This window comes from Vulpes vulpes, chromosome 13, assembly GCF_048418805.1.
Source record: "Vulpes vulpes isolate BD-2025 chromosome 13, VulVul3, whole genome shotgun sequence".
NCBI lineage: Eukaryota > Metazoa > Chordata > Mammalia > Carnivora > Canidae > Vulpes > Vulpes vulpes.
Genome location: NC_132792.1, coordinates 52,203,084 through 52,225,814, shown reverse-complemented (window position 1 = coordinate 52,225,814; position 22,731 = coordinate 52,203,084). Strand labels below are relative to the sequence as shown.

The 22,731-nt window shown below is 45.8% G+C and overlaps 1 long non-coding RNA gene and 1 other non-coding gene across 2 annotated transcripts; one reads left to right on the top strand and one right to left on the bottom strand.

Moving 5' to 3' along the window:
* The first annotated feature begins 307 nt into the window (after positions 1–307).
* LOC140595180 (uncharacterized) lies at positions 308–3,411 on the top strand. The gene is made up of 2 exons (XR_011996619.1): positions 308–2,953; positions 3,071–3,411. It is a non-coding gene; the product is annotated as an uncharacterized lncRNA (long non-coding RNA).
* A 1,438-nt stretch (positions 3,412–4,849) lies between these two features.
* Positions 4,850–4,952, bottom strand: LOC112932641 (U6 spliceosomal RNA). The gene has a single exon (XR_003237520.1). It is a non-coding gene; the product is annotated as a U6 spliceosomal RNA (small nuclear RNA).
* Positions 4,953–22,731: the final 17,779 nt, after the last annotated feature.

Below are 22,731 nucleotides of genomic sequence, written 5' to 3'. Positions count from 1 at the left end.
GGCGGCCGCGGGCCGGGCCCCCCGGGCGAACCTGTAATCGGAGCCCGGGCGCCGGGCGGGGAGGCTCGGCTGCGGGGCCGCCCGTGCCCGGCGGCGGGAGGCGCGCGGCTGGCGGGGCCGGGCCCGGCGCACCTGGCGGGGGCGGGGGCGGGGGGGGGCGTGCGCACGCGGCCCCTGGAGCGGCCTTCGCGGTCTGGAGGGGCCCGGTCCCCCGCAGCCAGTCTCGCCTCCGCAGGGCTTCCCACCTCCGGCGGGGACCGAGTGCCCCGTGCATCTAATTTCCGGGCGAGTGGAACGCTTGTTCTCTCGGCGACTAGGTGGAGAAGGGAAAAAAAAAAAAAAAAGACCCCTGGGGATATCCATTATGGGGTTTTTGTTTTGTTTTGTTTTTTGTTTCCAGGCCTTGGCGGCCAGATCCTCTCAGCGGGCGACAGGGTGGCGGGGCCGGGCCCCTGCGTCCAGGGCCGCCCTCGCTGCGGGAATGCACGTCTCGGGGCCTTGCGCACACGCGCGCACACGGCACACCTCTGGCTCGGGTTCTCGGCGGGCCCGGGGAGCTCCGCGAAGTTACCCCAGTCCTCCAGGAGATGCGGGGGGCGGGGAGGTGGTTGGGGCTCCCTGGCTTGCTGCCCTATTCGAGGATTTGTAGGAGCAGCAGCCGGATGGGTGTTTTGAATTTGGAAATCCAGGATTCTCTGTCCCTTACAAAGGAGCAGAGCACTTGGTATTCCTCTCGGGTCCCTCCTTTGGCTGCTGACCTTGCAGTCCTGTCAGCGAGGGAGCCCTTGATAGATATTGAGGATAACAAAATTGTCCTCACTTTAGCAAACTGCGGCCTCTGTGTCTGTCCCCCCCCCCCCCATTAGCCTTAAGGCACTTCTGACGCCACACCCTCCGAATGGCCTGAGCCTGGTGTGTACGTTCGATTTAACCCCTCGCCTCCACACACGCACTATCCCACCTCCTGGCTCCCCCTGAACTCTCACACTTGGCTTCACCTTCGCCTCCAGCCCCTCAGCGCTTCCTTCTGGCCTCCTCTGCTTCCTTGTCTAGGCTGAGGCCCTGGCTCAGGCCAGGTTGGATTTTTTTTTTTCTTTCTGGCACACCAGATGCCTTTGCTCCCTGTTTGTCCCCCTCGTGTCAGTTGATCCACGATCAATCCCATTATCTGTTTACTCTGCCCCTACTCACAGGTAACAGCTCTTGGGGGGTCGTAGAGGTTCGGCCTCCCAAGCTCCTTTCCAACCTCCACAGTCTTCAAATACTTCACTCACTGTCACCTGCCTCTTCCCGGGTTCCCAGAACCTAATAGTCCAGACATAGGAGACCCTCCCCTCACTCCCTTCTGCATTCCAGAAGTCCCTCTGACATTCAGTTTCTTCCCCCAAGGTGACAGGCCACCCAACCCCAGAAATTAGTGTGTCCACTCCCCCTCTGTGATTCTGTGCTCCCCAGCCTCGAACCTACAGTGAGTGAGCCTCTCCTGCTCTGGCCCATCCCTGCTGCCTCGCAGGGGCATGGCCCAGCTGCAGATAGGTGGGTGAGAAGACACAAAGTTAGGGTTAAGGACTCCCGACTCCACAGTACCTAAGCAAACTATTTCTTCCACATTCAGTATGACTTTTCTGTCAAAAATGTGTTCTACATTACAGTGTTACATTTCTCCTGCTTCTCAATCTTGACTCCCATCCATCCATCCAACACCCAAGTGTCTTCGGTGTGCCCGGCCCTGTGCTAGGGCCTGAGGTTGCAGTGTTGACCCAAAAGTGGTATGGCCCCTGCTCTCCTAGAACTCGCATCCTGGCAAGGGAGCTAGACAAGGCACAGGTAAAATCACCATAGAGGGCAGCCCAGGTGGCTCAGCGGTTTAGCGCCACCTTCAGCCCAGGGCCTGATCCTAGAGACCCAGGATCGAGTCCCACGTCAGGCTCCCTGCATGGAGCCTGCTTCTCCCTCTGCCTGTGTCTCTGCCTCTCTCTCTCTGTGTCTCTCATGAATAAATAAATAAATCTTAAAAAAAATAAAATCACTATGGATGTGTTAAAGCTTGGAAGTACCTTTTGCTAGGGAAAAACAAGGATACTTCATGAGGTCTGGGAAGGACTTTTCTGAGCTTGGGAAGGCACTTCAGAACGAGGTGGCTCACTTAGAGCCACAGAACAAAGGGCTGAGGCCCTGCCATGGGCCTCCTAGAATCAAGGAGAGAGCTGGACTGAGTATGAGGCCTAATTTTCCACCACCTGCAGAGTAGAGGGGATTTATCCCTGGAGGCCTTAAGTCAAGAACTGCTTTAGACTTCTTAGCAGTCCCCTGAGCGAGACCCAACCTGCTAAAGCAATCCCTTTTCCAACCTGAGTGGGGCTGCCTGGACCTAGCCCTGTAGGAAAGGGCCTTTTTCAGACATAGGTGGGGAGGGGGTGTTTTTCCTGTGGTACCAGCCTTTTCAGATTTGCACACAGGCCCGTTTCCTGGCCTGTCTGTGGAATCTGGGTTTATTTACCTATTCATATCCAGTGGGCTGCCTTTCTCTGTGTTCTCTTGCAGAAAGGATGTTCCAGATACACTGGAAGCAATAGACACTTCCTATTAAGGAATTCACTCACAGGGCCAGGGCCAGGTGAACCAGCAAGACCCCCCGAGAAAGAACCCGCCCTCAAACTGCAGTTCTAGCATTTCTGTATGAAAGAACGTTAAGGGTGGCCAATTGGCTGGAAGGGACACAAACAGTCGCTGGGTAGGGGACCACCCATGATAAAGCCCTGAATCTTCAACTGTCTGTCCATCACGAGCTTTGGTCACTGTCAAGGTCCCTACCTTGGTGTCATCCAGGACACCAGCTTGCTAGTGAGTGCAGGTGATCATGGTGAGAGGTGCTGGAAATGGCATGCAGGAAGGCCAGAGACCACACAGCACCCCCGTAAAAGGGAGGGGCTGCCTCACTCTGGGCTTTCAGGTAAGTCGTTTTATCCAGTCTGAAGCAGAACACCTTTGTTAAATACCACTTAGAGGTGAAGCCAGCCCGTGTTCGAGACTTCTGAGTCTTGCTTGTTTATGCATTCACTTGACACAGGTATGTAAAGCCCCCACTATGTGCTGGGCACGGAGCCAGGCCTGGAGCAACAAGCTGAAAAGCCACAATCTTCATCAAGCTGCTCAGGAGAGTGCGTGGCAACGATGAAGTCAGATCAGCCCTAGCTGCATGCCAGTGGGCTCACCTCTCAATCTCTTTAAACTTAAAATGGGGATGTTAATACTAATGATTTTCTGATGTCACAGATTATGTAAGATCAGTTATATAAAGCATTTATTTTAATGGCGCTTGGCCAAGAGTAAGTACTTAATAAACAGTAGCTGTCGTTACTAGCTACTAATATACCTGATTTACCAATGAATAAACTGAGCACTGGGTTATCCCTCGGTTTTCTGGTGATACTCTGTTACATCTAATGAGGTTGAAAGGAGGGGGAAAAATAATGATCTAGAAACTGGATATATTAAAAAGTCTCTAGAAAGTCATATCCTTTAAAGACGACGAGAGAGAACCAGGGCTTTTTGCTAAGAGCACTAGATTATTTTGAGTAGAGCTTAAAAATAAGCATCTGCTATTCATTATTAGTGAAAGTTGCGTTTTTGAGTTTCTTATTAAGGAACATCCCCTGAGCATGCGGTGATCTAAATATGGGCATGAATAAGCTGTATGCTTACCGAGTTCAGAGACGGCTTCTTTAGGAGAACACCCCAAATCAGACGCCACAAGACGGAGTCGCCCAAAACTGTCAGAGCAAAAGCTTGACCAAATGCCAGTTTCCCTCTGTTCCTCATGCTTGCTGCTTTCCGTAGATGCGGTCTCAAACGCCAGATTGCCTTGTGGCATGTCATGCCACGCAAAAGTGCACTTCCACTATCAACTCCCCTAATTGAGGTCAGATGTAAGTCGCCTTGGCGTTCGCCCTGGAGGAATTGCTTAATTGGAAACCCAGCAGGCAGCAGTGGGTACAGTGGGAGGAGGAGAGGGTTCCAAGCTGCCTGGGAGGGTTGGGTCTGAGGGACCCTTTCCTCGCTGTGGGCTCTGGAGCCCACGACCATACCTCTCTCCTCTGAGCCTGTTTCGTCATCTGTAAATAAGAATAATCCCTCAGCTTTTGTTTTTTTGGTGTGTGTGTTTTTTTTTTAATGTAAGATGAGGCAAAGCATTTTATAAAATACTACACAAATGTTATGTCTTATCCCTGTGGATGATGATGATGGTGATGATGATGATGATGATGGTAAAAACACGGGCTGTTTCAGCCTGAGCTTTGCTGGGCCACCTAGGAGGATGCTTCTGTAATGCATTCTTGCTCCTGCGGGTGAATTCCTGCAGGATGGGACACTCTGTCTTTCAAACGGGGGAGGGGGTATTTAAAATGCTAAAATGCATTTCACAGACCATTAATCTCTCAAGACTCCGTAAATAAAAGAATCTGTTTTCAAATGCATTGGGAGATTATTGGAGATGTGGGGACGCTGGAGAGCACGAATGGCCCTGAGAGGTCCGAAGTAAAGAATCCTCATTTACATGTGTCTCTGCACTTCCCAAACTCATGGGCCACAGAACCCTTTTTTCATATAACATCTGCTAATGGGCCACTGAAATAGCATCCCCAGAAAACAGACTTGGGGAAATTCTGTCCTAGCATCAGGACAGATGCATTTTGCTTTTGACCCATAAGAAAATTAAGTCTAAGTTGAAAGCAACTTAATAAAAAGCGTTGTTGAGTTCTGGTAATAAAACTTCTGCTTTGTAAGCTCTTTGCTAACTAATCTGAGAGACCACTTTCTTTAAGAAATGTATAAATACTTTTTTTTTTTTAATATGGAACACTTCATGAGTTCGTGTGTCATCCTTGTGCAGCGGCCATGCTAATCTTCTCTGTATAAATTCTTTTTAATAACAAACATTTTTACAATGCTTGCTTATGCCAGGCACAGTTTTAAAGAGTTTAAATATAATTAACTGAATCCTCACACTAAACCAAGGAGGAGGAGGACCAGGCAGAGAAAAGTAGGAAATTTGCCCAAAGTCATATCTGAATCCCTGCTAGTGGCTTGATTCCATGATGCCCTCTTTTCTTCAAAGAGTAATTTAGAAAAAAAAAAAAAAAGAGTAATTTAGAGTATTCTCTTCCCAATTAAAATGATGCAAATAGTAATTTACAGTTTATTGTTTTCTCAATTAAAGTAATTCAAATACAAATTTGTATTTGTATGTATTCTTTTCACGATTTAAATAACTCAACTACTTTTTATTTCCAAACTTTCAAGGCACCTCTGGATAGAATTCAGATAAATCTTAGGGTATTACAAAAGCAAGTTGGTGAACCAGTACTCCTCTGAACGTGCACGGAGTTGCCTTCAATGGAAGTGAATGCCTGTTTTCCTGGTCGCCCAGATGCTCATATGATACTGCCACAGTGTGTGTCACACAACTTCCCTAGATCCTGTTTCTAAGTATTTCATAATTGAGCACTTTGTGTTCATAGATATTTATTAGGAATAAATCTAAGTGACTTTAAATCATTAAAATGCAAAGTGCGGCAGGAGGTTCCAGGTGAACCCCAAACGGAAACTCACAGACTCTGTCTCTGAAAATAGTGAGCTGCTAACCGCCTAGGTTGTCTGAATTGATATACACTGGAGCTTTGGTTTTATTTATTTTTATTTTTTTTAATATTTAACTTATTTATTCATTACAGACAGAGAGAGAAGCAGAGACACAGGCAGAGAAAGAAGCAGCCTCCATGCAGAGAGCCCGATGTGGGACTCCATCCCAGGACCCCGGGGGTCACACCCTGAGCCAAAGGCAGCCGCTCAACCTCCTGAGCCACCCAAGCATCCCTAGAGCTTTGGTTTTAGATTGAAAAGAATGCTGTTGCTTTTTGGTTTGTTTTGTTACGTTTCAATTTAGGAGCCCAGGGCAGATATGAGAAAGAAGAGAATTGAGGGGATAGATTTTGAGTCTCAGTAGAGCAAAGGATTAGGACCAGAAGCTGAGGGAGCTGTTTGCATGATTATTCTGGTGAAAAAAAATAATGCTGACCAAGCACCCCAGTAACAACACGATTCAGGGTTCAGACAGGGTCCTCTTTCTGCAACCCCTGGCCCACCTCTACACGCACACCTACCACCAAATGGCACTGTGAGGGTGGAGGGTAATGCACCAGGGGGAGACTGGGGGCTTTGTGAAGCAGCCGTCTTAAGGACCTGGCAGTGCTGAACTCAGACCTGACCATCACTGAGGCACTGCCCAGGTAGGGCTGAGCATTGAGAAAGGGGTCAAAATCTGACAGACAGGCAGAAAGGGTTACATTTTAATCTGGAAATTCATGTGACTTTGTCTGTACTCAAAGCCTAAGGAGGCCAGGCAACATTCCAATTACAGGGGGGAGAATGAAGCGATGGGTATTCAGATATCATCCCTCCTATGTACTGAATTGTGTCCCCAACCCCCAAATTCATATATTGAAACCCTAACCCGCAATGTGATGGTATTGGGAGATGGGGCATTTAGGAAGTCATTAGGGTTTTTTGTTTGTTTGGTTGGTTGGTTTTGTTAGGGAGGGGCGGTTAGAGAGGGAGGGGGGAGGAGGGGCAGAGAGACTCTTAAGCAGGCTCCATGCCCCAGTGCAGAGCCCAACAAGGGGCTCGATCTCAAGATTCTGAGATCATGACCTGAGCAGAAATCAAAAGTCAGACAATTGGGGTGCCTGGGTGGCTGAGTCGGTTATGCATCTGCCTTTGGCTCAGGTGGTGATCCCGGGGTCCTGGGGTCCAGCCCCACGTAGGGCTTCCTGCTTAGCGGAGAGTCTGCTTCTCCCTCTCCCTCTGCCCCTCTCCCTGCTTGTGATCTCTCTTGCTCTCTCTCTCTCTCAAATAAATAAAGATCTTTAAAATATAGGTAGGTTTAAATAAGGTCATAGAGTGGGGTCCTCATGATGCGATTAGTGCCCTTATAAGAAGAGACACCAGAGAGCTTGCTCTGTCTCTCTGCTATGTGAGGACACATTGAGAAGGCAGCCTTCTGCCATCCAGGAACTGTGAAAAAATAAATTTGCATTGTTTAAGCCACCCAACCTACGGTATTTTGCTACGGCAGCCAAAACTAAGAAAATTCCTATTTCAAAACATATAGAATGTTAATATATCTCTGTAAGTAGGCTTTTCTGTTATAGATGTGTTCTATTTCACAGCTTTTAGAATATATTTTTCCTTTTCAGTGATCTAAGGAGCTAAACAAAAGCTTTTTACAAATTTTTCCCACTAAAAAGGCTCCATTTTTACAGCATCAAAGACATTTTTCTATTTTTCAGTATCTTGTCTTTATAGAATGCCTTATTAATTGTAAGTTCATGAAACTGGACAAGTTGCCCCCCACCCCCCAAACAAATGGCAAAGACCTTAGTTAGTTAGTATCACCATTTAACAAGAGCTTGGGTTTTCAGCCTGGAATCTTCCTTCCTGTCCCTCTGCTTTTTGAGATACTCATCAAATGACAATGAAACTGTCTCTCTGCTGCAAGCTGTCACTGCAGGGAGCTGGCCCTACTGACCCTCTCGCTGGCACATGAGACAAATGAACCCATCTTTTTTTTTTTTTTTTTTTAATTCATGAAAGACACAGAGAGAGAGAGTGGCAGAGACATAGGCAAAGGGAGAAGCAGGCTCCATGCAGGGAGCCTGATGTGGGACTCGATCCCCGGACTCCAGGATCATGCTCTGAGCCAAAGGCAGACGCTCAACCACTGAGCCACCCAGGTGTCCCAAATGAACCCATCTTTAAGCCCTCTACCTCATCTCCCTGTCATGTGAAATACCCAGAATACCCAGAAGGGGTCTGGAAGTTTCCTTTGGCCAGTCTTGCAACAGTGGCCATCCCTCTGTGAACAACATTCCAGAGTGCAGTAGGCAGATGGCTTGAGCTCCTTGAGAGTATGCTCTGGAGGACACAACTTGCCTCCTCGGATTTTAATAAAATGTACAACTGAGTGAACTTTTCTTTTACCATCAGAAAACACTATAAAATATTTAACTATTTTGGCTGTTTGGGGTTTACGCTTGTTCCATTGTATTCAGTAATGACAATAATAGTATATAGGATAAAATTAATGCATTTTTTTCCACTTGGGAGAAAAAATAATAGAAATAGAAAGATGAGTTGGCAGTATTTGTCCTAGGGTTTAACATATGCCATAATTTTTGAAAAGCAGAATGTATTTAGCTCTTAAGGAGCTTGATTTGTCTTTGCTTCTATGTGCTGTCACCCTTCACTACCTCCGTCCATATGCAATTATCATAATACATACTGAAGTCCTTAAAACTTTTTATAAAAGTACACAACCTCCAGGGCACCTGGGTGGCTCAGTCGGTTGGGTAGACCAGTCTTGATTTTGGCTTGGGTCGTGGTCTCAGGGTCCTGGGATCAAGCCCCGTGTTGGGCTCTGTGCTCAGCGGGCAATCTGCCTGGGATTCTCTCCCCCCACCACCCCACCGGTCACTCACTCTCTCCCTCTCTCTCTCTAAAATAAATAAATAAATCTTTAAAAAAAAAAAAAAGTACACAATCTCCAGGTGCAGTTTTCTAAGAATCCACAGCTCTGAGTTAAAAGGTTTTGTCCTCTGTGAAATGTATGACTCTTGGTAAATGTTCACACCCAATTTTAAAAGTGCATCTAACACTTTGCTGATGTCAGTGAAGCAAACCCAAAATGCTAAGACATTTCAATTATTCCTTTAACTGGTGAGCTTAACCAAAATTTCTGCAATCAGCCCATGTTAAATTTTTTTAGTACTTAATTCATACCACCTTAGTGTCTAAAATTTTCATTTAAAACACAGACTTAAAATATGCACACAGACACACACACAAATTTATCATACTCTCTTGGCATCACTTATTGCTGATTTGCAACATTTATCGAGTTCCTCTTCTTGAAACTTGACTAGAAGAATTAGCTTTTAAATCAATGTTCTCTAACTGATAAATATTACCTTCTTTTATTCTTTCTCCAAAACTCAATCCTTACTGACAAGCTCCAAAGCACTTTTTTTTAAATTTATTCATGACAGACACACGCACACACACACACACAGAGAGAGAGAGAGAGAGAGAGAGAGGCAGAGACACAGGCAGAAGGAGAAGCAGGCTCCATGCAGGCAGCTCGATGTGGGACTCGATCCTGGGACTCCAGGATCATACCCCGAGCTGAAGGCAGCGCCAAACCACTGGGCCACTGGGGCTGCCCCACAGCACTTTTATAGTACAGCACATCCCTATGACATCTCACGGAGTTCCTGCGGTTGACATAGTGCTAGTAAATACCTAGTAGACATACATGCTTAAATGGTGAGGTACAGATAGGAGGACAAGAGTATCTGGAAAGAGAAATTTCACTAATAGTTCTTTGGATCTTATAATTATGAATTTAGATCTCCTTCACACACACACACACACACACACACACACACACGATTTTGCTTTACAGTTGTTAAACATTATGAGTTTTCTACACACAGGGCACTTGGGTGGCTCAGTTGGTTAAGCGACCAACTCTTGATTTCAGCTCAGGTCATGATCTCAGGGTTGTTAAGACGAAGACCCAAGTCAGCCTCCATGCTGGGTGTGGAGTCTGCTTAAGATTCTCTCTCTCCCTCTGCCCCTTACCCTTCTCCCTCCCTCTCTCTGGAAAAAAAAAAAAAGTTTTCTACACAAGTCACCATATTATAAACTATAAATATTTTTCTTTCTTCAATTGGACAGTCTGGCCCACAGCACTAAACTATGGGAACACAGTACAAATCTTAGAGAAGATTGTGCAAGAGCACGTCATAGTGTCCTCTCCTTTAGTATTTTCTGTCGGAAACAAGATCGACAGGTAAGGAATTAAAAGTTTTTGTCCTCTGTGAAAGGCCATCCATATTGTTCTCCAGGAGGAATTCTCATATTGCTTCCTCATTTTTGTGTCTTCGTAAATCTGGTCTCTAGGACTAACATGTTTAGGTGCAGGCCGGGAAGTAAGACTATGTGGATGGTGAATACAGAAAGAATTGTGAAGTAGACACTTCAATGCAATGGGTCAAGAGCAATTAGCTGCCTTTATTCCCTCTACCTATGCTTGTGGCATTTATGGAGTTAGGAGAGAAAGCAGGAGAGGGTGTGGTGTCTGTGCCTGAGGGGTTGGGAAGAGGGCTTCACGTGTAAGGAAACAGGGTGGCAGAGGGACAGTGCAGGGAAATGGGATTACCACTCCAGGAGGACAAAGAAAGTGAAACAGAGTAAGATAATCTAGATGGGTTCAGTAACAGAAGGGGGAATTTTGAATTCCATCACACATAGTTGCGGTGATACAGAAAGAAAGAGAGTCTAGAGTTGGAGATTCCACTAGGAATGAAACTGGATTAAAGCTAGGGTTTCAGGGAGGGCAAGAAAGAGGATTCAAGAAAGGAATTCTGAAATAATACGGAGCAATACTTGGCATGCCAGTTGGTGGAGATGATAGAGCCCTGCCAGGAAGCGAATCCAGAACCAGTCCCAGGTTTCTTGCCCTAAAATGGTGATTGCCAACGTTTAGTATGAACTACAGTTATCTGGAGGGCCTGGTGCTACTGCTGCTGCTGCTGATCAAAGGACCACACTTTGAGAACCACTAATTTAGAAGCCATTTGTCTTTGCTAGTAAAGAAACTCGACTCCAACAGAGAACAGTGACGGAGAGAAATTTGCTTGTTTTCGTCTATCCAAAGATCGCGATGGGATATACAGTATTCAGCAATGTGTCTCGGAAGTCAGCCAGGCTCTTTCAAATGATAAGAACTATATACTTTTCTAATTAATCAGGATATACATTAAACTCCCCAATGGAGTTATTTGGACTTGGGGATGGTTTTGTTGGCAGTGGTAAAGGTTTGATGTTTTCAGAAAGTCACTGCCTACTTGAGAAACTATGGTCTCTCCAAATAAATTTCCCATGGGAAGAGCTCCATAGAGAAGAAAGGGAGCTGTTGTTCCCCCCATGTCAACTGAAATATACAGGCATCTGAAACCCAAATAAATGAGCAAATAAAAGATGAAAGCATACAGGAGATCATCCTTCAAATCCACAAAGGTGAAATAATTAAAAACTAGGTGAACATTACAGTGGTAATAATAAAACTTAATAATACATATTAATTATATAAACAAAGAAAACTGTGCTCCTCCAGGGCCTACTCCATCATTTTGTATTGAATTATGATTCACCCAAAATACATATATTCCAACTTCAGATCTATGTTTAGCTCAGTGGTTCTGAAACTTTAGCAAGCATCAGAATCACAGGGAGGGCTTACTAAAACAAAGTCTTGGGCCCCACCCACAGAGTGTCTGGTTCGGCAGATCTAGAATGGGCTCAGGAATTTGTATTTCAAACAAGTTTTCAGGCAAAGCTGCTGCTGATTGTTCAGAACCACCCTTTAGGAATTGCTGGTTTAGGTCCATAGTTCCCAACTTAGCCATATATTAGAATTTTCTGGGAAGCTAATTCTAAAGATTCCAATTCTTATACCACACCTCAAAACCATCACAATCAGAATCTCTGCGGATGGACCCCAGGCATCAGTATGTTGTTGTTTTTGTTTTTGTTTTTTTAAGTTCTCAGGTGATTCCAATGTGTAGCCAAAGTGGAGAACTTCCAGTTAAAGCAGTAGTTCTCAACCATTGGCGCATGTCAGAATCACCCCGGGGACTCGTTAAATCCCAGAGAACTGGCCCTTCTTCTAGATTTTCTGATTCAGTGAGTCTGGGTTGCGCCCAAGAATCAGCATTTCAATCACGTTCCCAGGGGGACGATGCTATTGATCCTAGAACCATACTCAGAACCATGAGGTAGATGGACTTCGCCTGGCTGAACTTGGAATCTATTAGGGGATATGGTACTGAATACTGAAGTTTGCCTCCCCTCCACCGCCCCCCCCCCCAAAAAAAAAACAACAAAAACTGAGCATTGGGATTTAATTCTTCTGGGATGGTGTCTGGCATAAGTGTGCTGTCCATGCTCCCCGGTGATACTAAGGTGCAGCCAAGACTGAGAATCACTGCTAAACCAAGCAAAGGTGAGGATGCACCAGTGTATGTGTCTGTCACCTGCAACGCTTGCTGCTCATCTGGGTAAATACGACCTCTTCCAACTAAAACATATTCCTGCTGTAATCACTATACGCAGCCTGTATCTTTGCTTAAGAAAAATACTACATTGAAATAAATGGAAGATTATGACAGTCATTTCTGAATTTGAGAAATAACTAGGTTAAGCCAGGAAGGGATTTCCCCCCCCCCCCCCATTGGTTGCTATAAATACAACCTACTGTCTGAATTTTTTTTTCTGAATTTTTTTTAATGTAACATGGTAACCCACCCCTTTGGTGATCTGTAGCTAGTCATGTAAACAGAAACATTATAACTGTTATTATAAAAGCAGTTTCCTATAAATGAGAATTCATGCTTATATCTAAATAAACTTGAAACCTGATCAAACACCCTGGCTCCAGGAAAATAACTTTGGGTTTGGACAACACAAACCAGAATAACGTTTTACTGCCAGTTGAAGTTTTTGAATATACAGGGTCATTCTTAATCATATAGTATGAGAATAGCTTGTCTGTTACAGACAGTGGAAGCTAAGATTTGTAAATGGGGTGGGGGTGTGGATGGAGAAGTAGCAGATGGAGTCAACTGTTAAGCGGAGCTTTCTTGGTCAGCCTTATGATATCAGATACCTGTTTGTAAATAATTACTTTCTACTTCAGCTTCCACTGGAAACAGTAATACCTATTGTGTTTTAGCAGCTGATTCACTAAGCTACCACTCAGGCCCCTTCTAGGATATACTATGCAAGGTCCACACTTAACACCCAGAAAGACTTTAGAAATTTAGCACAGGAAAGGCTGAGAAGCCACTTCATACCAATTAAAATGGCGGTAATAGGGACACTTGGGTGGTTCAGCGGTTCAGAGTCTGCATTCCGCCCAGGGAATGATCCTGGAGTCCCAGGATCGAGTCCCACATCAGGCTCCCTGCATGGAGCCCGCTTCTCCCTCTGCCTTTGTCTCATGTGTGTGTGTGTCATGAATAAATAAAATCTGTTTTAAAAATAAAGTGGTGGGGATCCCTGGGTGGCTCAGCGGTTCAGCTCCTGCCTTTGGTCCAGGGTATGGTCCTGGAGTCCCGGGATGGAGTCCTGCTTCTCCCTCTGCCTGTGTCTCTGCTTCTCTCTCTCTCTCTCTCTCTCTCTCTCTCTCTATGTCTATCATGAATAAATAAATAACATCTTTTTAAAAAAGTGGCTGTAATAAAAAAGACAATAGCAAGTACTGGGGATGATCTACAGAAAGTAAAACCCTCATACACTACTGGCTGGGAATTAACCACCAATTTGGAAGCTGTTTGTCAGTATCCTGAAAAGTTAAACACAAAGTGACCACATAACTGAGCAATTCTGTACCTAGGTATTCACCCAAGAGAAATGAAAGCATGTTCACACAAAAACTTGCATGTGAATGTTTATAGCAGCATTATTCACAAATGGTTAAAAGGTGGGAACAATTCGAATGTGCGTCAACTGGTGAATGAATAAACAAAACGTGTTTATAGCTCACGCAGTATTATTCAGCAAGGAAAAGGAAGCCTTTATATGTATTACAGCATAGGTGAACTTTAAAAAACATGCTAAGTGAAAGAAAACCAGCCACAAAGGACAGGGTATGATTCCATTTAGATGAAATGTCTAGAATAGGGAAATCTATAGGAGGCAGAATGGACATTAGGAGTTGCTTAGAACTGGGGAGTAGGGGAGAGATAGATATAGAGGAAGTGAAAGCTAAATGATGGGGCGGTTGTTTCTTGGTTTTTTTTTGTTGTTTGTTTGTTTGTTTGTTTGTTTTAAAGATTTTCTTTATTTATTCATGAGAGACACAGAGAGAGAGGCAGAGACATAGGCAGAGGGAGGAGCAGGCTCCATGCAGGGTGCCGGACGTGGGACTCGATCCCGGGACTCCAGGACCATGCCCTGGGCCGAAGGCAGGCGCTAAACCGCTGAGCCATCCAGGGATGCCCTGTTTCTTGTTTTTGAGAGAATGAAAATGTTTGTTTCTTTTTAAAGATCTTGTTTGATATATATAGAGAGAGGTGCCCACACCAGTAGGGAGGAGGGTCAGAGGAAGAAGCCGACTCTCCACTGAGCAGGGAGCCCGGACCAGGGGCTGAGCCCCAGGATCCCGAATCTCGACCTGAACGGAGGGACCCACCGAGCCACCCTGGGGCCCTGAAAATGTTCTTAGACGGGCTCTGGTGCAGATACGGACACCCATACAACTGTCCACTCTAAATGAGCGAATTGTGCGGTGTGTGAATTCTATCCCATGAAGGCTATTACACGGAATGCCAGGCTCAGGGAGAGGCCGAAGCAAATCTCCATCAAGGCGTCCCTAAAAACACGGGGGAGCACACTACCGGGCACAGGCAGGCAGCACGGGGGCCAGTACACGGGGAAGCCGGGTCGGCCGCTGGAGGTGCAGGCCCTGAAACAGCCCTAGCCCTTACCCTAAAGCCCTAACCCGAACCCTAAACCTAACCTTAACCCTAACCCTAAACGTAACCTCTGGGGGTAGGCGGGGAATGCGGGAGGCCAGCTCCCCAGGCAAGCAGCTCACCAGCAGGAGGTGCGGGCCCTGAAAGAGCCCTGACCCTACCCTAACCCTACCCTAACCACCCTAACCCTAACAACCCTAACACTAACCACACCCTAACCACCTTAACCCTAACGTGAACCCTACCCTAAACCTACCCTAACCCTACCCTAACGACCCTAACCCTAAATCTAACCACCCTAACCCTAACCCTACCCTAACCCTAACCACCCGCACCCTAACCATACCCTAACCCTAACCACCCTAACCCTAACCACCCTAACCCTAAACCTAACCACCCTAACCCTACCCTAAACCTAACCACCCTAACCCTAACCCTAACCCTAACGACCCTAACCCTAAACCTAACCACCCTAACCCTAACCCTACCCTAACCCTAACCACCCTAACCCTAAACCTAACCACCCTAACCCTAACCCTACCCTAACCCTAACGACCCTAACCCTAAACCTAATGACCCTAACCCTAAACCTAACCACCCTAACCCTACCCTAACCCTAACCCTACCTACCCTAACCCTAACCCTACCCTAACCCTAACTACCCTAACCCTAACCCTAACTACCCTAACCATACCCTAACCCTAACCACCCTAACCCTAACCCTAACTACCCTAACCCTAACCACCCTAACCCTAACCACCCTAACCCTAACCCTACCCTAACCCTAACTACCCTAACCCTAACCCTAACCCTAACCGGCGGGAAAGGCGGGGCCCCGCAGAGGTCCGCGGCCCTAAGCTGCCGCAGGGAGGCTATCCCGTGGCCTCTTTCTTCCCTCCCTCTTCCCCCAACAAAGGGTAACTGACCGGCCCCGTGACCCGGCAAGAGCTGAGACTCCCTAAACGCGCCGTCCCCCTATCGTGTGCGGACGCCCCCAGAAGCCCGGCAGGGACGCCGGGGACCCCGCAGGCCCCGTCCCCCCCTCCCCCGGGGCGGACCCCGCGCCGCGCGCCGCCGGCTGGGCGGGCAGCGGGGGAGGGGAGCTGTAATTGCGCCGCGGTCCTGGTTCCCACGCTCCTATTGTTGGCGACTTTGTTTCCAATTCCCATCACGTGTGCTAATTAGTTAGAGCCGCTGGCTGGCTGGGAGGCGTGTGGCTGGCCTCAGAGCAGAAAGATCACTTCCTGTAGGGAGCCGGGCCGCGGAGCAGTCCTGGGGCTCTTTCTCTCTCGCCGTCCCCGTCCCCGGGGGCCTCCTCCTCTGCCTCCCGGGAGGGCGGGAGTGGGAAGGCAAGGGGAAGAGGCGCCGACTGTGGAGCAGATGCCGCTGAATTGCAATGGCAACCCAAGGGGGGCGGGTACCAAGGGCGGGAGTCCTGGACCAAGGGTTGAAGGAGAAATTCTCCTTAGACTCTAACCTGATTAAGAAATGCGTTACAAAGCCACTTTCACAGTTTTGTTCAGGGAGTCTTTGCCAGAAAGGGATACTAGACGAAAGGTATTTCAGTGTTGATTTAATTTTTTTTTTTTTAAAAAAAGTGTCCCCACTGAATAAAACCAGCACTTGCATCAGTGTACAGTAGGAAAGAGGGGTGAAATATAGTTGAGTCATGACTGTGGAGCCAGTAACCTGTCCTTGGACTGAAACCTCTGAGTTTTTTGCGCTTGGGTTCTAAGCTGTTAGAAGGGGTGCGGGGAGGTGTTGGAGACCACTGGCAGAGGACAGGGGGAGGCTGGACAAAACACATGGGCTCAATTAAAAGAAAAGGACTTTCTATGTTTCTTGGCTCTTCACCGGGTTACAAGATATAGTAATGCTTTGATTCTCACATGGAAGTCTCCACTTTGAAAATACAATATTATCCATTCTTCTTCCCTGTGAATGAGAGGAAAGCTGCCCTTTTATGAGGACTCCCTGTGTGACCTTATAGACTGTAGCAACAGGGAGAAGGTTCAGCCCTTTCCTTGGAAAGCGGCAGCGTGGTGGAGGAATAAGATCAAGGGTGACTTCATTCAACATGCATTCAACAAGGTTTTTTTTTTTTTTTTTTTTTTTTTTTTTTTTTTTTTTTTTGCATCTCATATGTGCCAGGCATTGGGCTAGGGCTGGAGATGGAGAGATGAAACATCCAGAACCTGTCTTTAAGCAGCTTACAAATCTAGTTTAGGAGACAGATAAGTATGTAAACCAGTAATTAAGGATGACTCAGAAGTGGAGGTCTGTATTAGGGACTGTGAGGGCCAGAGGAGGGGCACCAGATCCAGGCTGGGGAATTTGGGAAGCCTTCCTGGAGAAGAGATGACTCATCTGACACTTAAATGGTGAATAACACATGGCCAAGAGAAGAAGGCAGAAAAAGGCATTCCCAAAAGAGGTAACAACACGTGCAAAAGACCCAGGGGTCTTGACAGAGAATGAGGTGCTCTGCAAACAGGTGTGTACAAGGCTGGAGGGGTAGGCATGGATACGCTGGAGGGGTGAGGTTCATGAAAAGTCTGGTTGAGGACTTTGAACCTTATCCTAAATACCATGAAAATTTTAAGCAAGGGAATAGGATAATCAGATTTGTTCTTTAGGAAGATAATTTGGGCAGTAGTTTGGATTGTGGATTAAAGGGAGTCAGGCTAGAAGCAGGGAGAAAAGGTTAGGGACTGACACAATAAGATACTGAAATGAGGAACAGGATGGAGGAGATGGTCGAGTTCAAGAGATATTTAGAAGAGCTGGAAGGAGACCAGTGTTACTTTGCCATAAGCACCTAGGAGGAGTTGAGACAACTCTTCAGTTTCTGTCTTGTCCGACTGGCTGAACGATGGTGGGATTCCCCAGGGACAGGCAACCGGGAGGACAAAGAAGAGGCTTAAAATGGAATGAGGTGTTGAGTTTGGTTCTGGCCATGTTATGTGAGAAGTGACTGTGGGGGTATCCAAGTAGTGACATCTGAGGGGCAGATGGTTCTATGATGACTACGGAGCTCAAAGGGGATAGTTTGGGGCCGGGGTGGACGATGTAGCAGTAGGGGACAAGAAGGCAGCATGGTTGGCCTCTCACTCACAGAGGTCACACTCACAGTTTCTCAGCAAGTAGTTTCTAGATGTGCTATTCCAAAAGGGACTTTGGAGGACCGTATGATCCCACTTATAGGAGGCATGTAAAGTATCAAATTCATAGAAACAGAAAGTAGATGACGGTTGCTAGAGGCTGGTGGGAGGTGGGAGAGAAGAAAAGGGGAGTTGTCTTTTAGTGGGTATAGAGTTTCTGATTTGCAAGATGAAAAAGTGCTAGACATCCATTTCATGACGATAATGAATATACTCCCCACAACTGGACCGTACACTTAAAAAATGACGAAGGTGATAAACTTCATTGTATTTTTAAACCACAATAGTTTTTTTAAAAGGGACTCTAGAGGAAAGGAGATGGCAACCCTATCAGCTTCCTTTGGATGGCACTAGGCTAAAACCCTTTTATCTTCTGCTAGTGCACCCTTGCCCATTCTTGGTGGGAAGGTCAAGTTGAAACAGACATTCTAGAATAGACAGTATGAATCAAGAGCCTTAGAAATGCTTATGCCCTATGATCTACATATTCTACTGTCTGAAATCAGTCATAAGTAAAAAACCAAAAATACTGGAAGAAAATATGAAAATATTACATGTAATTTTTAAATGAAGTATTTAATGATAGAAAACAGACATAGTGAAATACCATACAACTGTTATAAATTTTTTACAAAGAATATACAGCCACATGGGAAATACTTATAAGGGTTGAATGAAACAAAATTTGGTACACAGCATTGTATTTGTGTTTTGATCACAACTATGTCAGACACAATCTATACACAGAATAAAAGCTTGGAAGAAAATATACTAAAATATTTATAGTCACTGTTTCTGGTTGGGGCCATTGGTGATTTTTCCCCACCTACTTTTATATATTTTCCAAATTTCCATATTAAGCACATACTCTTTTATAATGGGAAAGTAACCTATATATGTTCTATCTCCCTATTTTTTTTCTGCAAAATTTTCTGATTCCTTCAACCTTAAAAGAGGTGATTTGCGTTTAGCTGCAATAGATTGGCAAAGCTGCAAGAGATTATTACATAACTGATTTATAAATGTGTCAAAAGCCAAAAGGAAGGAGAAATGATCATCCGGTAAAAACTTAGACTTTGAAAACTCCTCCATTTGAATACCCTTTTCTTTTTGCTGCTCTTGTGTGGGAAAGAGGAAGCAGGAGATCTTAGCATCAGGAAGTGATGTCGAACATTTTAGCTGATTGTAAGTGCTAGAAAGGCAAATTAAGCCCTTCCCTTTAATTGGCTGTAATCGGTTAAACAAGGTAATAGACCACCTGTGGCCGAGATGGAGCCAAGTCATGAAGAGCCCCTGAGACCACAGCTTTGGCATTGAGCTGCCCTAAGGTCAGCTGGGATGGGCTTTTGATTCCATATCAAGTTACTCAAGACTATGCCACAAAGAAACATTCAATCAAATCCTGAGTGTACGATTTGGTTGAGAATATGTTCATAAAAGGAAGAAAAGTATAAAATTAAACATTTTAAAGAATACTTTTTAAAAAAAAATCAATAACCAAGCAAGTAAAGAGCATTTCCTATACGCCAAGTGCTTTTCTAAGCATTTCACATATAATTGACTTACTAAAAAGCCTGAGGGGTGGATTCTGTTAAGTATCATCATAATCATCCCCAGTTTGAAGATGAGGAACCTGACGCACACAGTAAGATTGACTGGGTCACACAGCCTGCAGTGGTACAGGTGGGACTTGAACCCAGACGGTCTACATTCCTAACCACTACACTATGCTACTTCTCAAGATCTCGCTCGAGTTATGCTTTACTAATTAATTGTGAATTCCAGACATACCATAGGCTAGATCTGGCATTTGGAGCAACCATCTGCAGGACATTCCTACCTCCTCATGGTAGCATAATACTTGCAGAAGCAGCACTTGGGAAGTGAAAAGGCCCATTAAAGACTAATCAGCAAGCCTAAAATTACCAGGTGACAATAAATGTCACAAACACTTTAGCTGTGCGCCGTCTCATTTGAGCTTTGAGCATGACAGTGAGAGGATTTAGTGAGGAGCAATTAAGCAAACACCCCTTTAGAAGCAAAAAAAAAACCAAAAAACAAAAAAACGTTCACACATGGTTTGGCTACAGTGTGGGAAGACCCTTCTATCAGAGCTCGGATGGAGTCTGGGCTGGCAGTAAAGGAAGGCTCCTAAAAGAGTGTAGGAGCTCCATGAGCCCGTATTCTTCTTGGCTAACAACGTGTCCTCGGAAATTCTCCAGTGACCTAAGCATCCTTTAGACTCTTCCATGACATGAAGATAAAGGAAAGCAATGGACTAAATTTTCCTTTGGTTTCTGCTTTGCCCCTGCCCTCAATCCCCATGGCTGCATTTCAAGGGACCCAGTGGTTTCTTGTCCCTTCAATTCATGAGTTTGTTTTGCGTGGAACATACAGAGGATGCAAGTCTAAAAATAAGTTCATCATCTTCTCTCCAAACCAGTTCTTCCTCTCAGATCTCTTAATCAGTAAATGGCACTGCCATTACCTGGTGGCCTCAGCTACTGGACCTCATCATGTTTGGCGCTCCCCCAACATCCATTCCACCTGACCTCACCCCCCAGCCTCTTAAGTCCACTGGGGTGATCATCTCATCCCCGTGCTAGTGATTGTTTGGGTTGTGAGTGGGCAGGTCTAAGTTAATCTAGACCAAAGAAACAGAAGAGGCTTGTTTCAGACTTCTCAGAAAGAGAAGCCAACTTTCCCCTCTCATTCCATATGAACAAAAACCCATCACTGGGCATGGCCACCAGTTGATGTGATAGGAGGCCAATGCTATGGATGGCAGAGTGGAAAGGCAAGGAATGTTGGGCTGCTGAATTCATCCTACAATGGGTCCTCATCTTAAGTCTTCTGTTGAGAGAACACGTTTCCTTTGTTTTTGCCAGCATGAGGAAGGGTGTCAATTATTTGTGATGGAAATCATCCCCACTGATCTATTTTGCACATTCAAACCATCAAGTCCAGTCTGTTCTCCTTCCTCAATATTTCAAAACCCACTACCCTCCCACCCCCATTTCTTTTTTTTCCCCACCCCCATTTCTAATAATGGCCACCACTGACGTCTCATCTGAACTACTGTGAAGCCTCCTTTTACCAAAATCCTGAATTTTGGTAAAATCTGAATAGGCCTGAAGACAAAGCGAAGGTTGAGGCCATGGCAGGCACAGGGAGATTTTTCCTCATCTGGTCAGAGAGCGAACTTTGAAGGCTACCATGCCTCAGCCCATCCCAAAAGACATAAAAGGAAGTAACCCTCCATTCTGAGCATCTCTAATCTTGTGGGTCTTGCACTGAGTGGGTGTCAAGACCACCTGCCTCTGGTCCCATCACTTCACTCATATCCTTATCTGTGCTATCTCCTGTCCACAGTTTGTCCACTGTCGTAACCCCAAATGATATAACCTCAGCTAGTCTAAGTTATGGTTCTTGCCAGCCTATGGACTTGGAACAGCGTTATGGTCAGGCCTCACTTGGATGTTCACCCATAGACACCAGGGCCATGAAGCCAGGAAACGTAGTTATTTCTGTCAGTCCTAACTTCTGTTCAACTCTACAAGCACTTGTGGAGTGCCTTCTCTGTGCTGGGCACATGCTCGGTCTTAAAAGGGTAGATAGGGAGCATGTCCTGCTTTGTGTTTCTCACTATTTGACACACCGTGTGCTCAAAAATATTTAAATGAATCAAATAAAGACAAAATGGTGAATACGTTTCAGCCTATGCTCCAGCAGCTCACAATTGATTGAAGAGATAAACCCAAAGTCAGGCTACCACAAGACTCACTGGTATATAAAATGCAAAAATAAAAATAATAACCCACGCTGATGAGTCCAGTAAGATTCAGGCAATGTTCTAAGAGCTGACATGTCTTCACTTATGTACTCTCCACAACTCTTGGGGCACCTGGGTGGCTCAGTGGTTGAGTGTCTCCTGGCTCAGGTCGTGATCCTGGGGTCTTGGGACCAAGTCCTGCATCAGGCTCCCTGCAGAGAGTTGTTTCTCCCTCTGCCTATGTCCCTGCCACGCCCCCTCTGTTTGTCTCTTAGAATAAATAAAATATAAAAAAAAAATAATCGGCACAACTCTTGACATAGGCTCTCATGTTATCCACACTTTACATAGGAAGAAACTGAAGCTCAGACAGGTCAGGAAAGTTGCCCAGAATCACACAGCTGGTAACGTGAAGAAGAAAAGTTGGAGAATAGGGAAGGAAAATATTTATTTAGCTGGGACTCCGAAAGAGCACCCATGGAAAAATGGGTTTTGAGCCAAATCTTCAGGGATGAGTAGGTCTTCAACATCCTGGTGGGGTGTGTGTGTATATTCTGGATTAAAGGACAGCATGAGTAAGGACTTAGAGGTGGAGATTGCAGGGTGTATTCCAAGAACAACAAATAGTCCCACGTGGCTGAGTATAGGAGGTGAAAAGGAGGTAGCTATGGTGAGGATTTAAACGGGATAGATGGTGAGTAGCTCAATTGTGGAGGAGAGAGCTAGTGGCACACCCAGCTTTCCGTCCTTTCTTTTCAGTCTCTCATTTGTTCTGGAACCTTCCAATGCTATTCAACCCAAGTATTTCAGGTGAGCTTTACCTAATACCCATGTGCAGGGTAGTCCCTCACTTATTTAAGCCAACCAACACTTCCCATTCCGCTGGCAACAAAGATGAGTTCCAGGTTGGGCCTGTGACCCAAGCCTATCCAATCAAGCAAATCTCAGGATTCTTGCCCAGCATCCAAGGACAGCACTCTTTCCCTTTGAAAGTAGGCAGGGAAGTTCACATTCCTACAAGCTGTTGACTTCTTCTTGCAAGCCCGAGGCCAGCCCACACCAGTACAGAAGGCCGCTGGCCCCACCACAGGAGGCACAGCAGGGAGACGCAAGATACTGGGTCCTGAATTACATCACTGAGCCTTGGGATTAAACTATCCCATAGCTGGTCCTCCCATCTCTGGACCTTCCCATTACATGA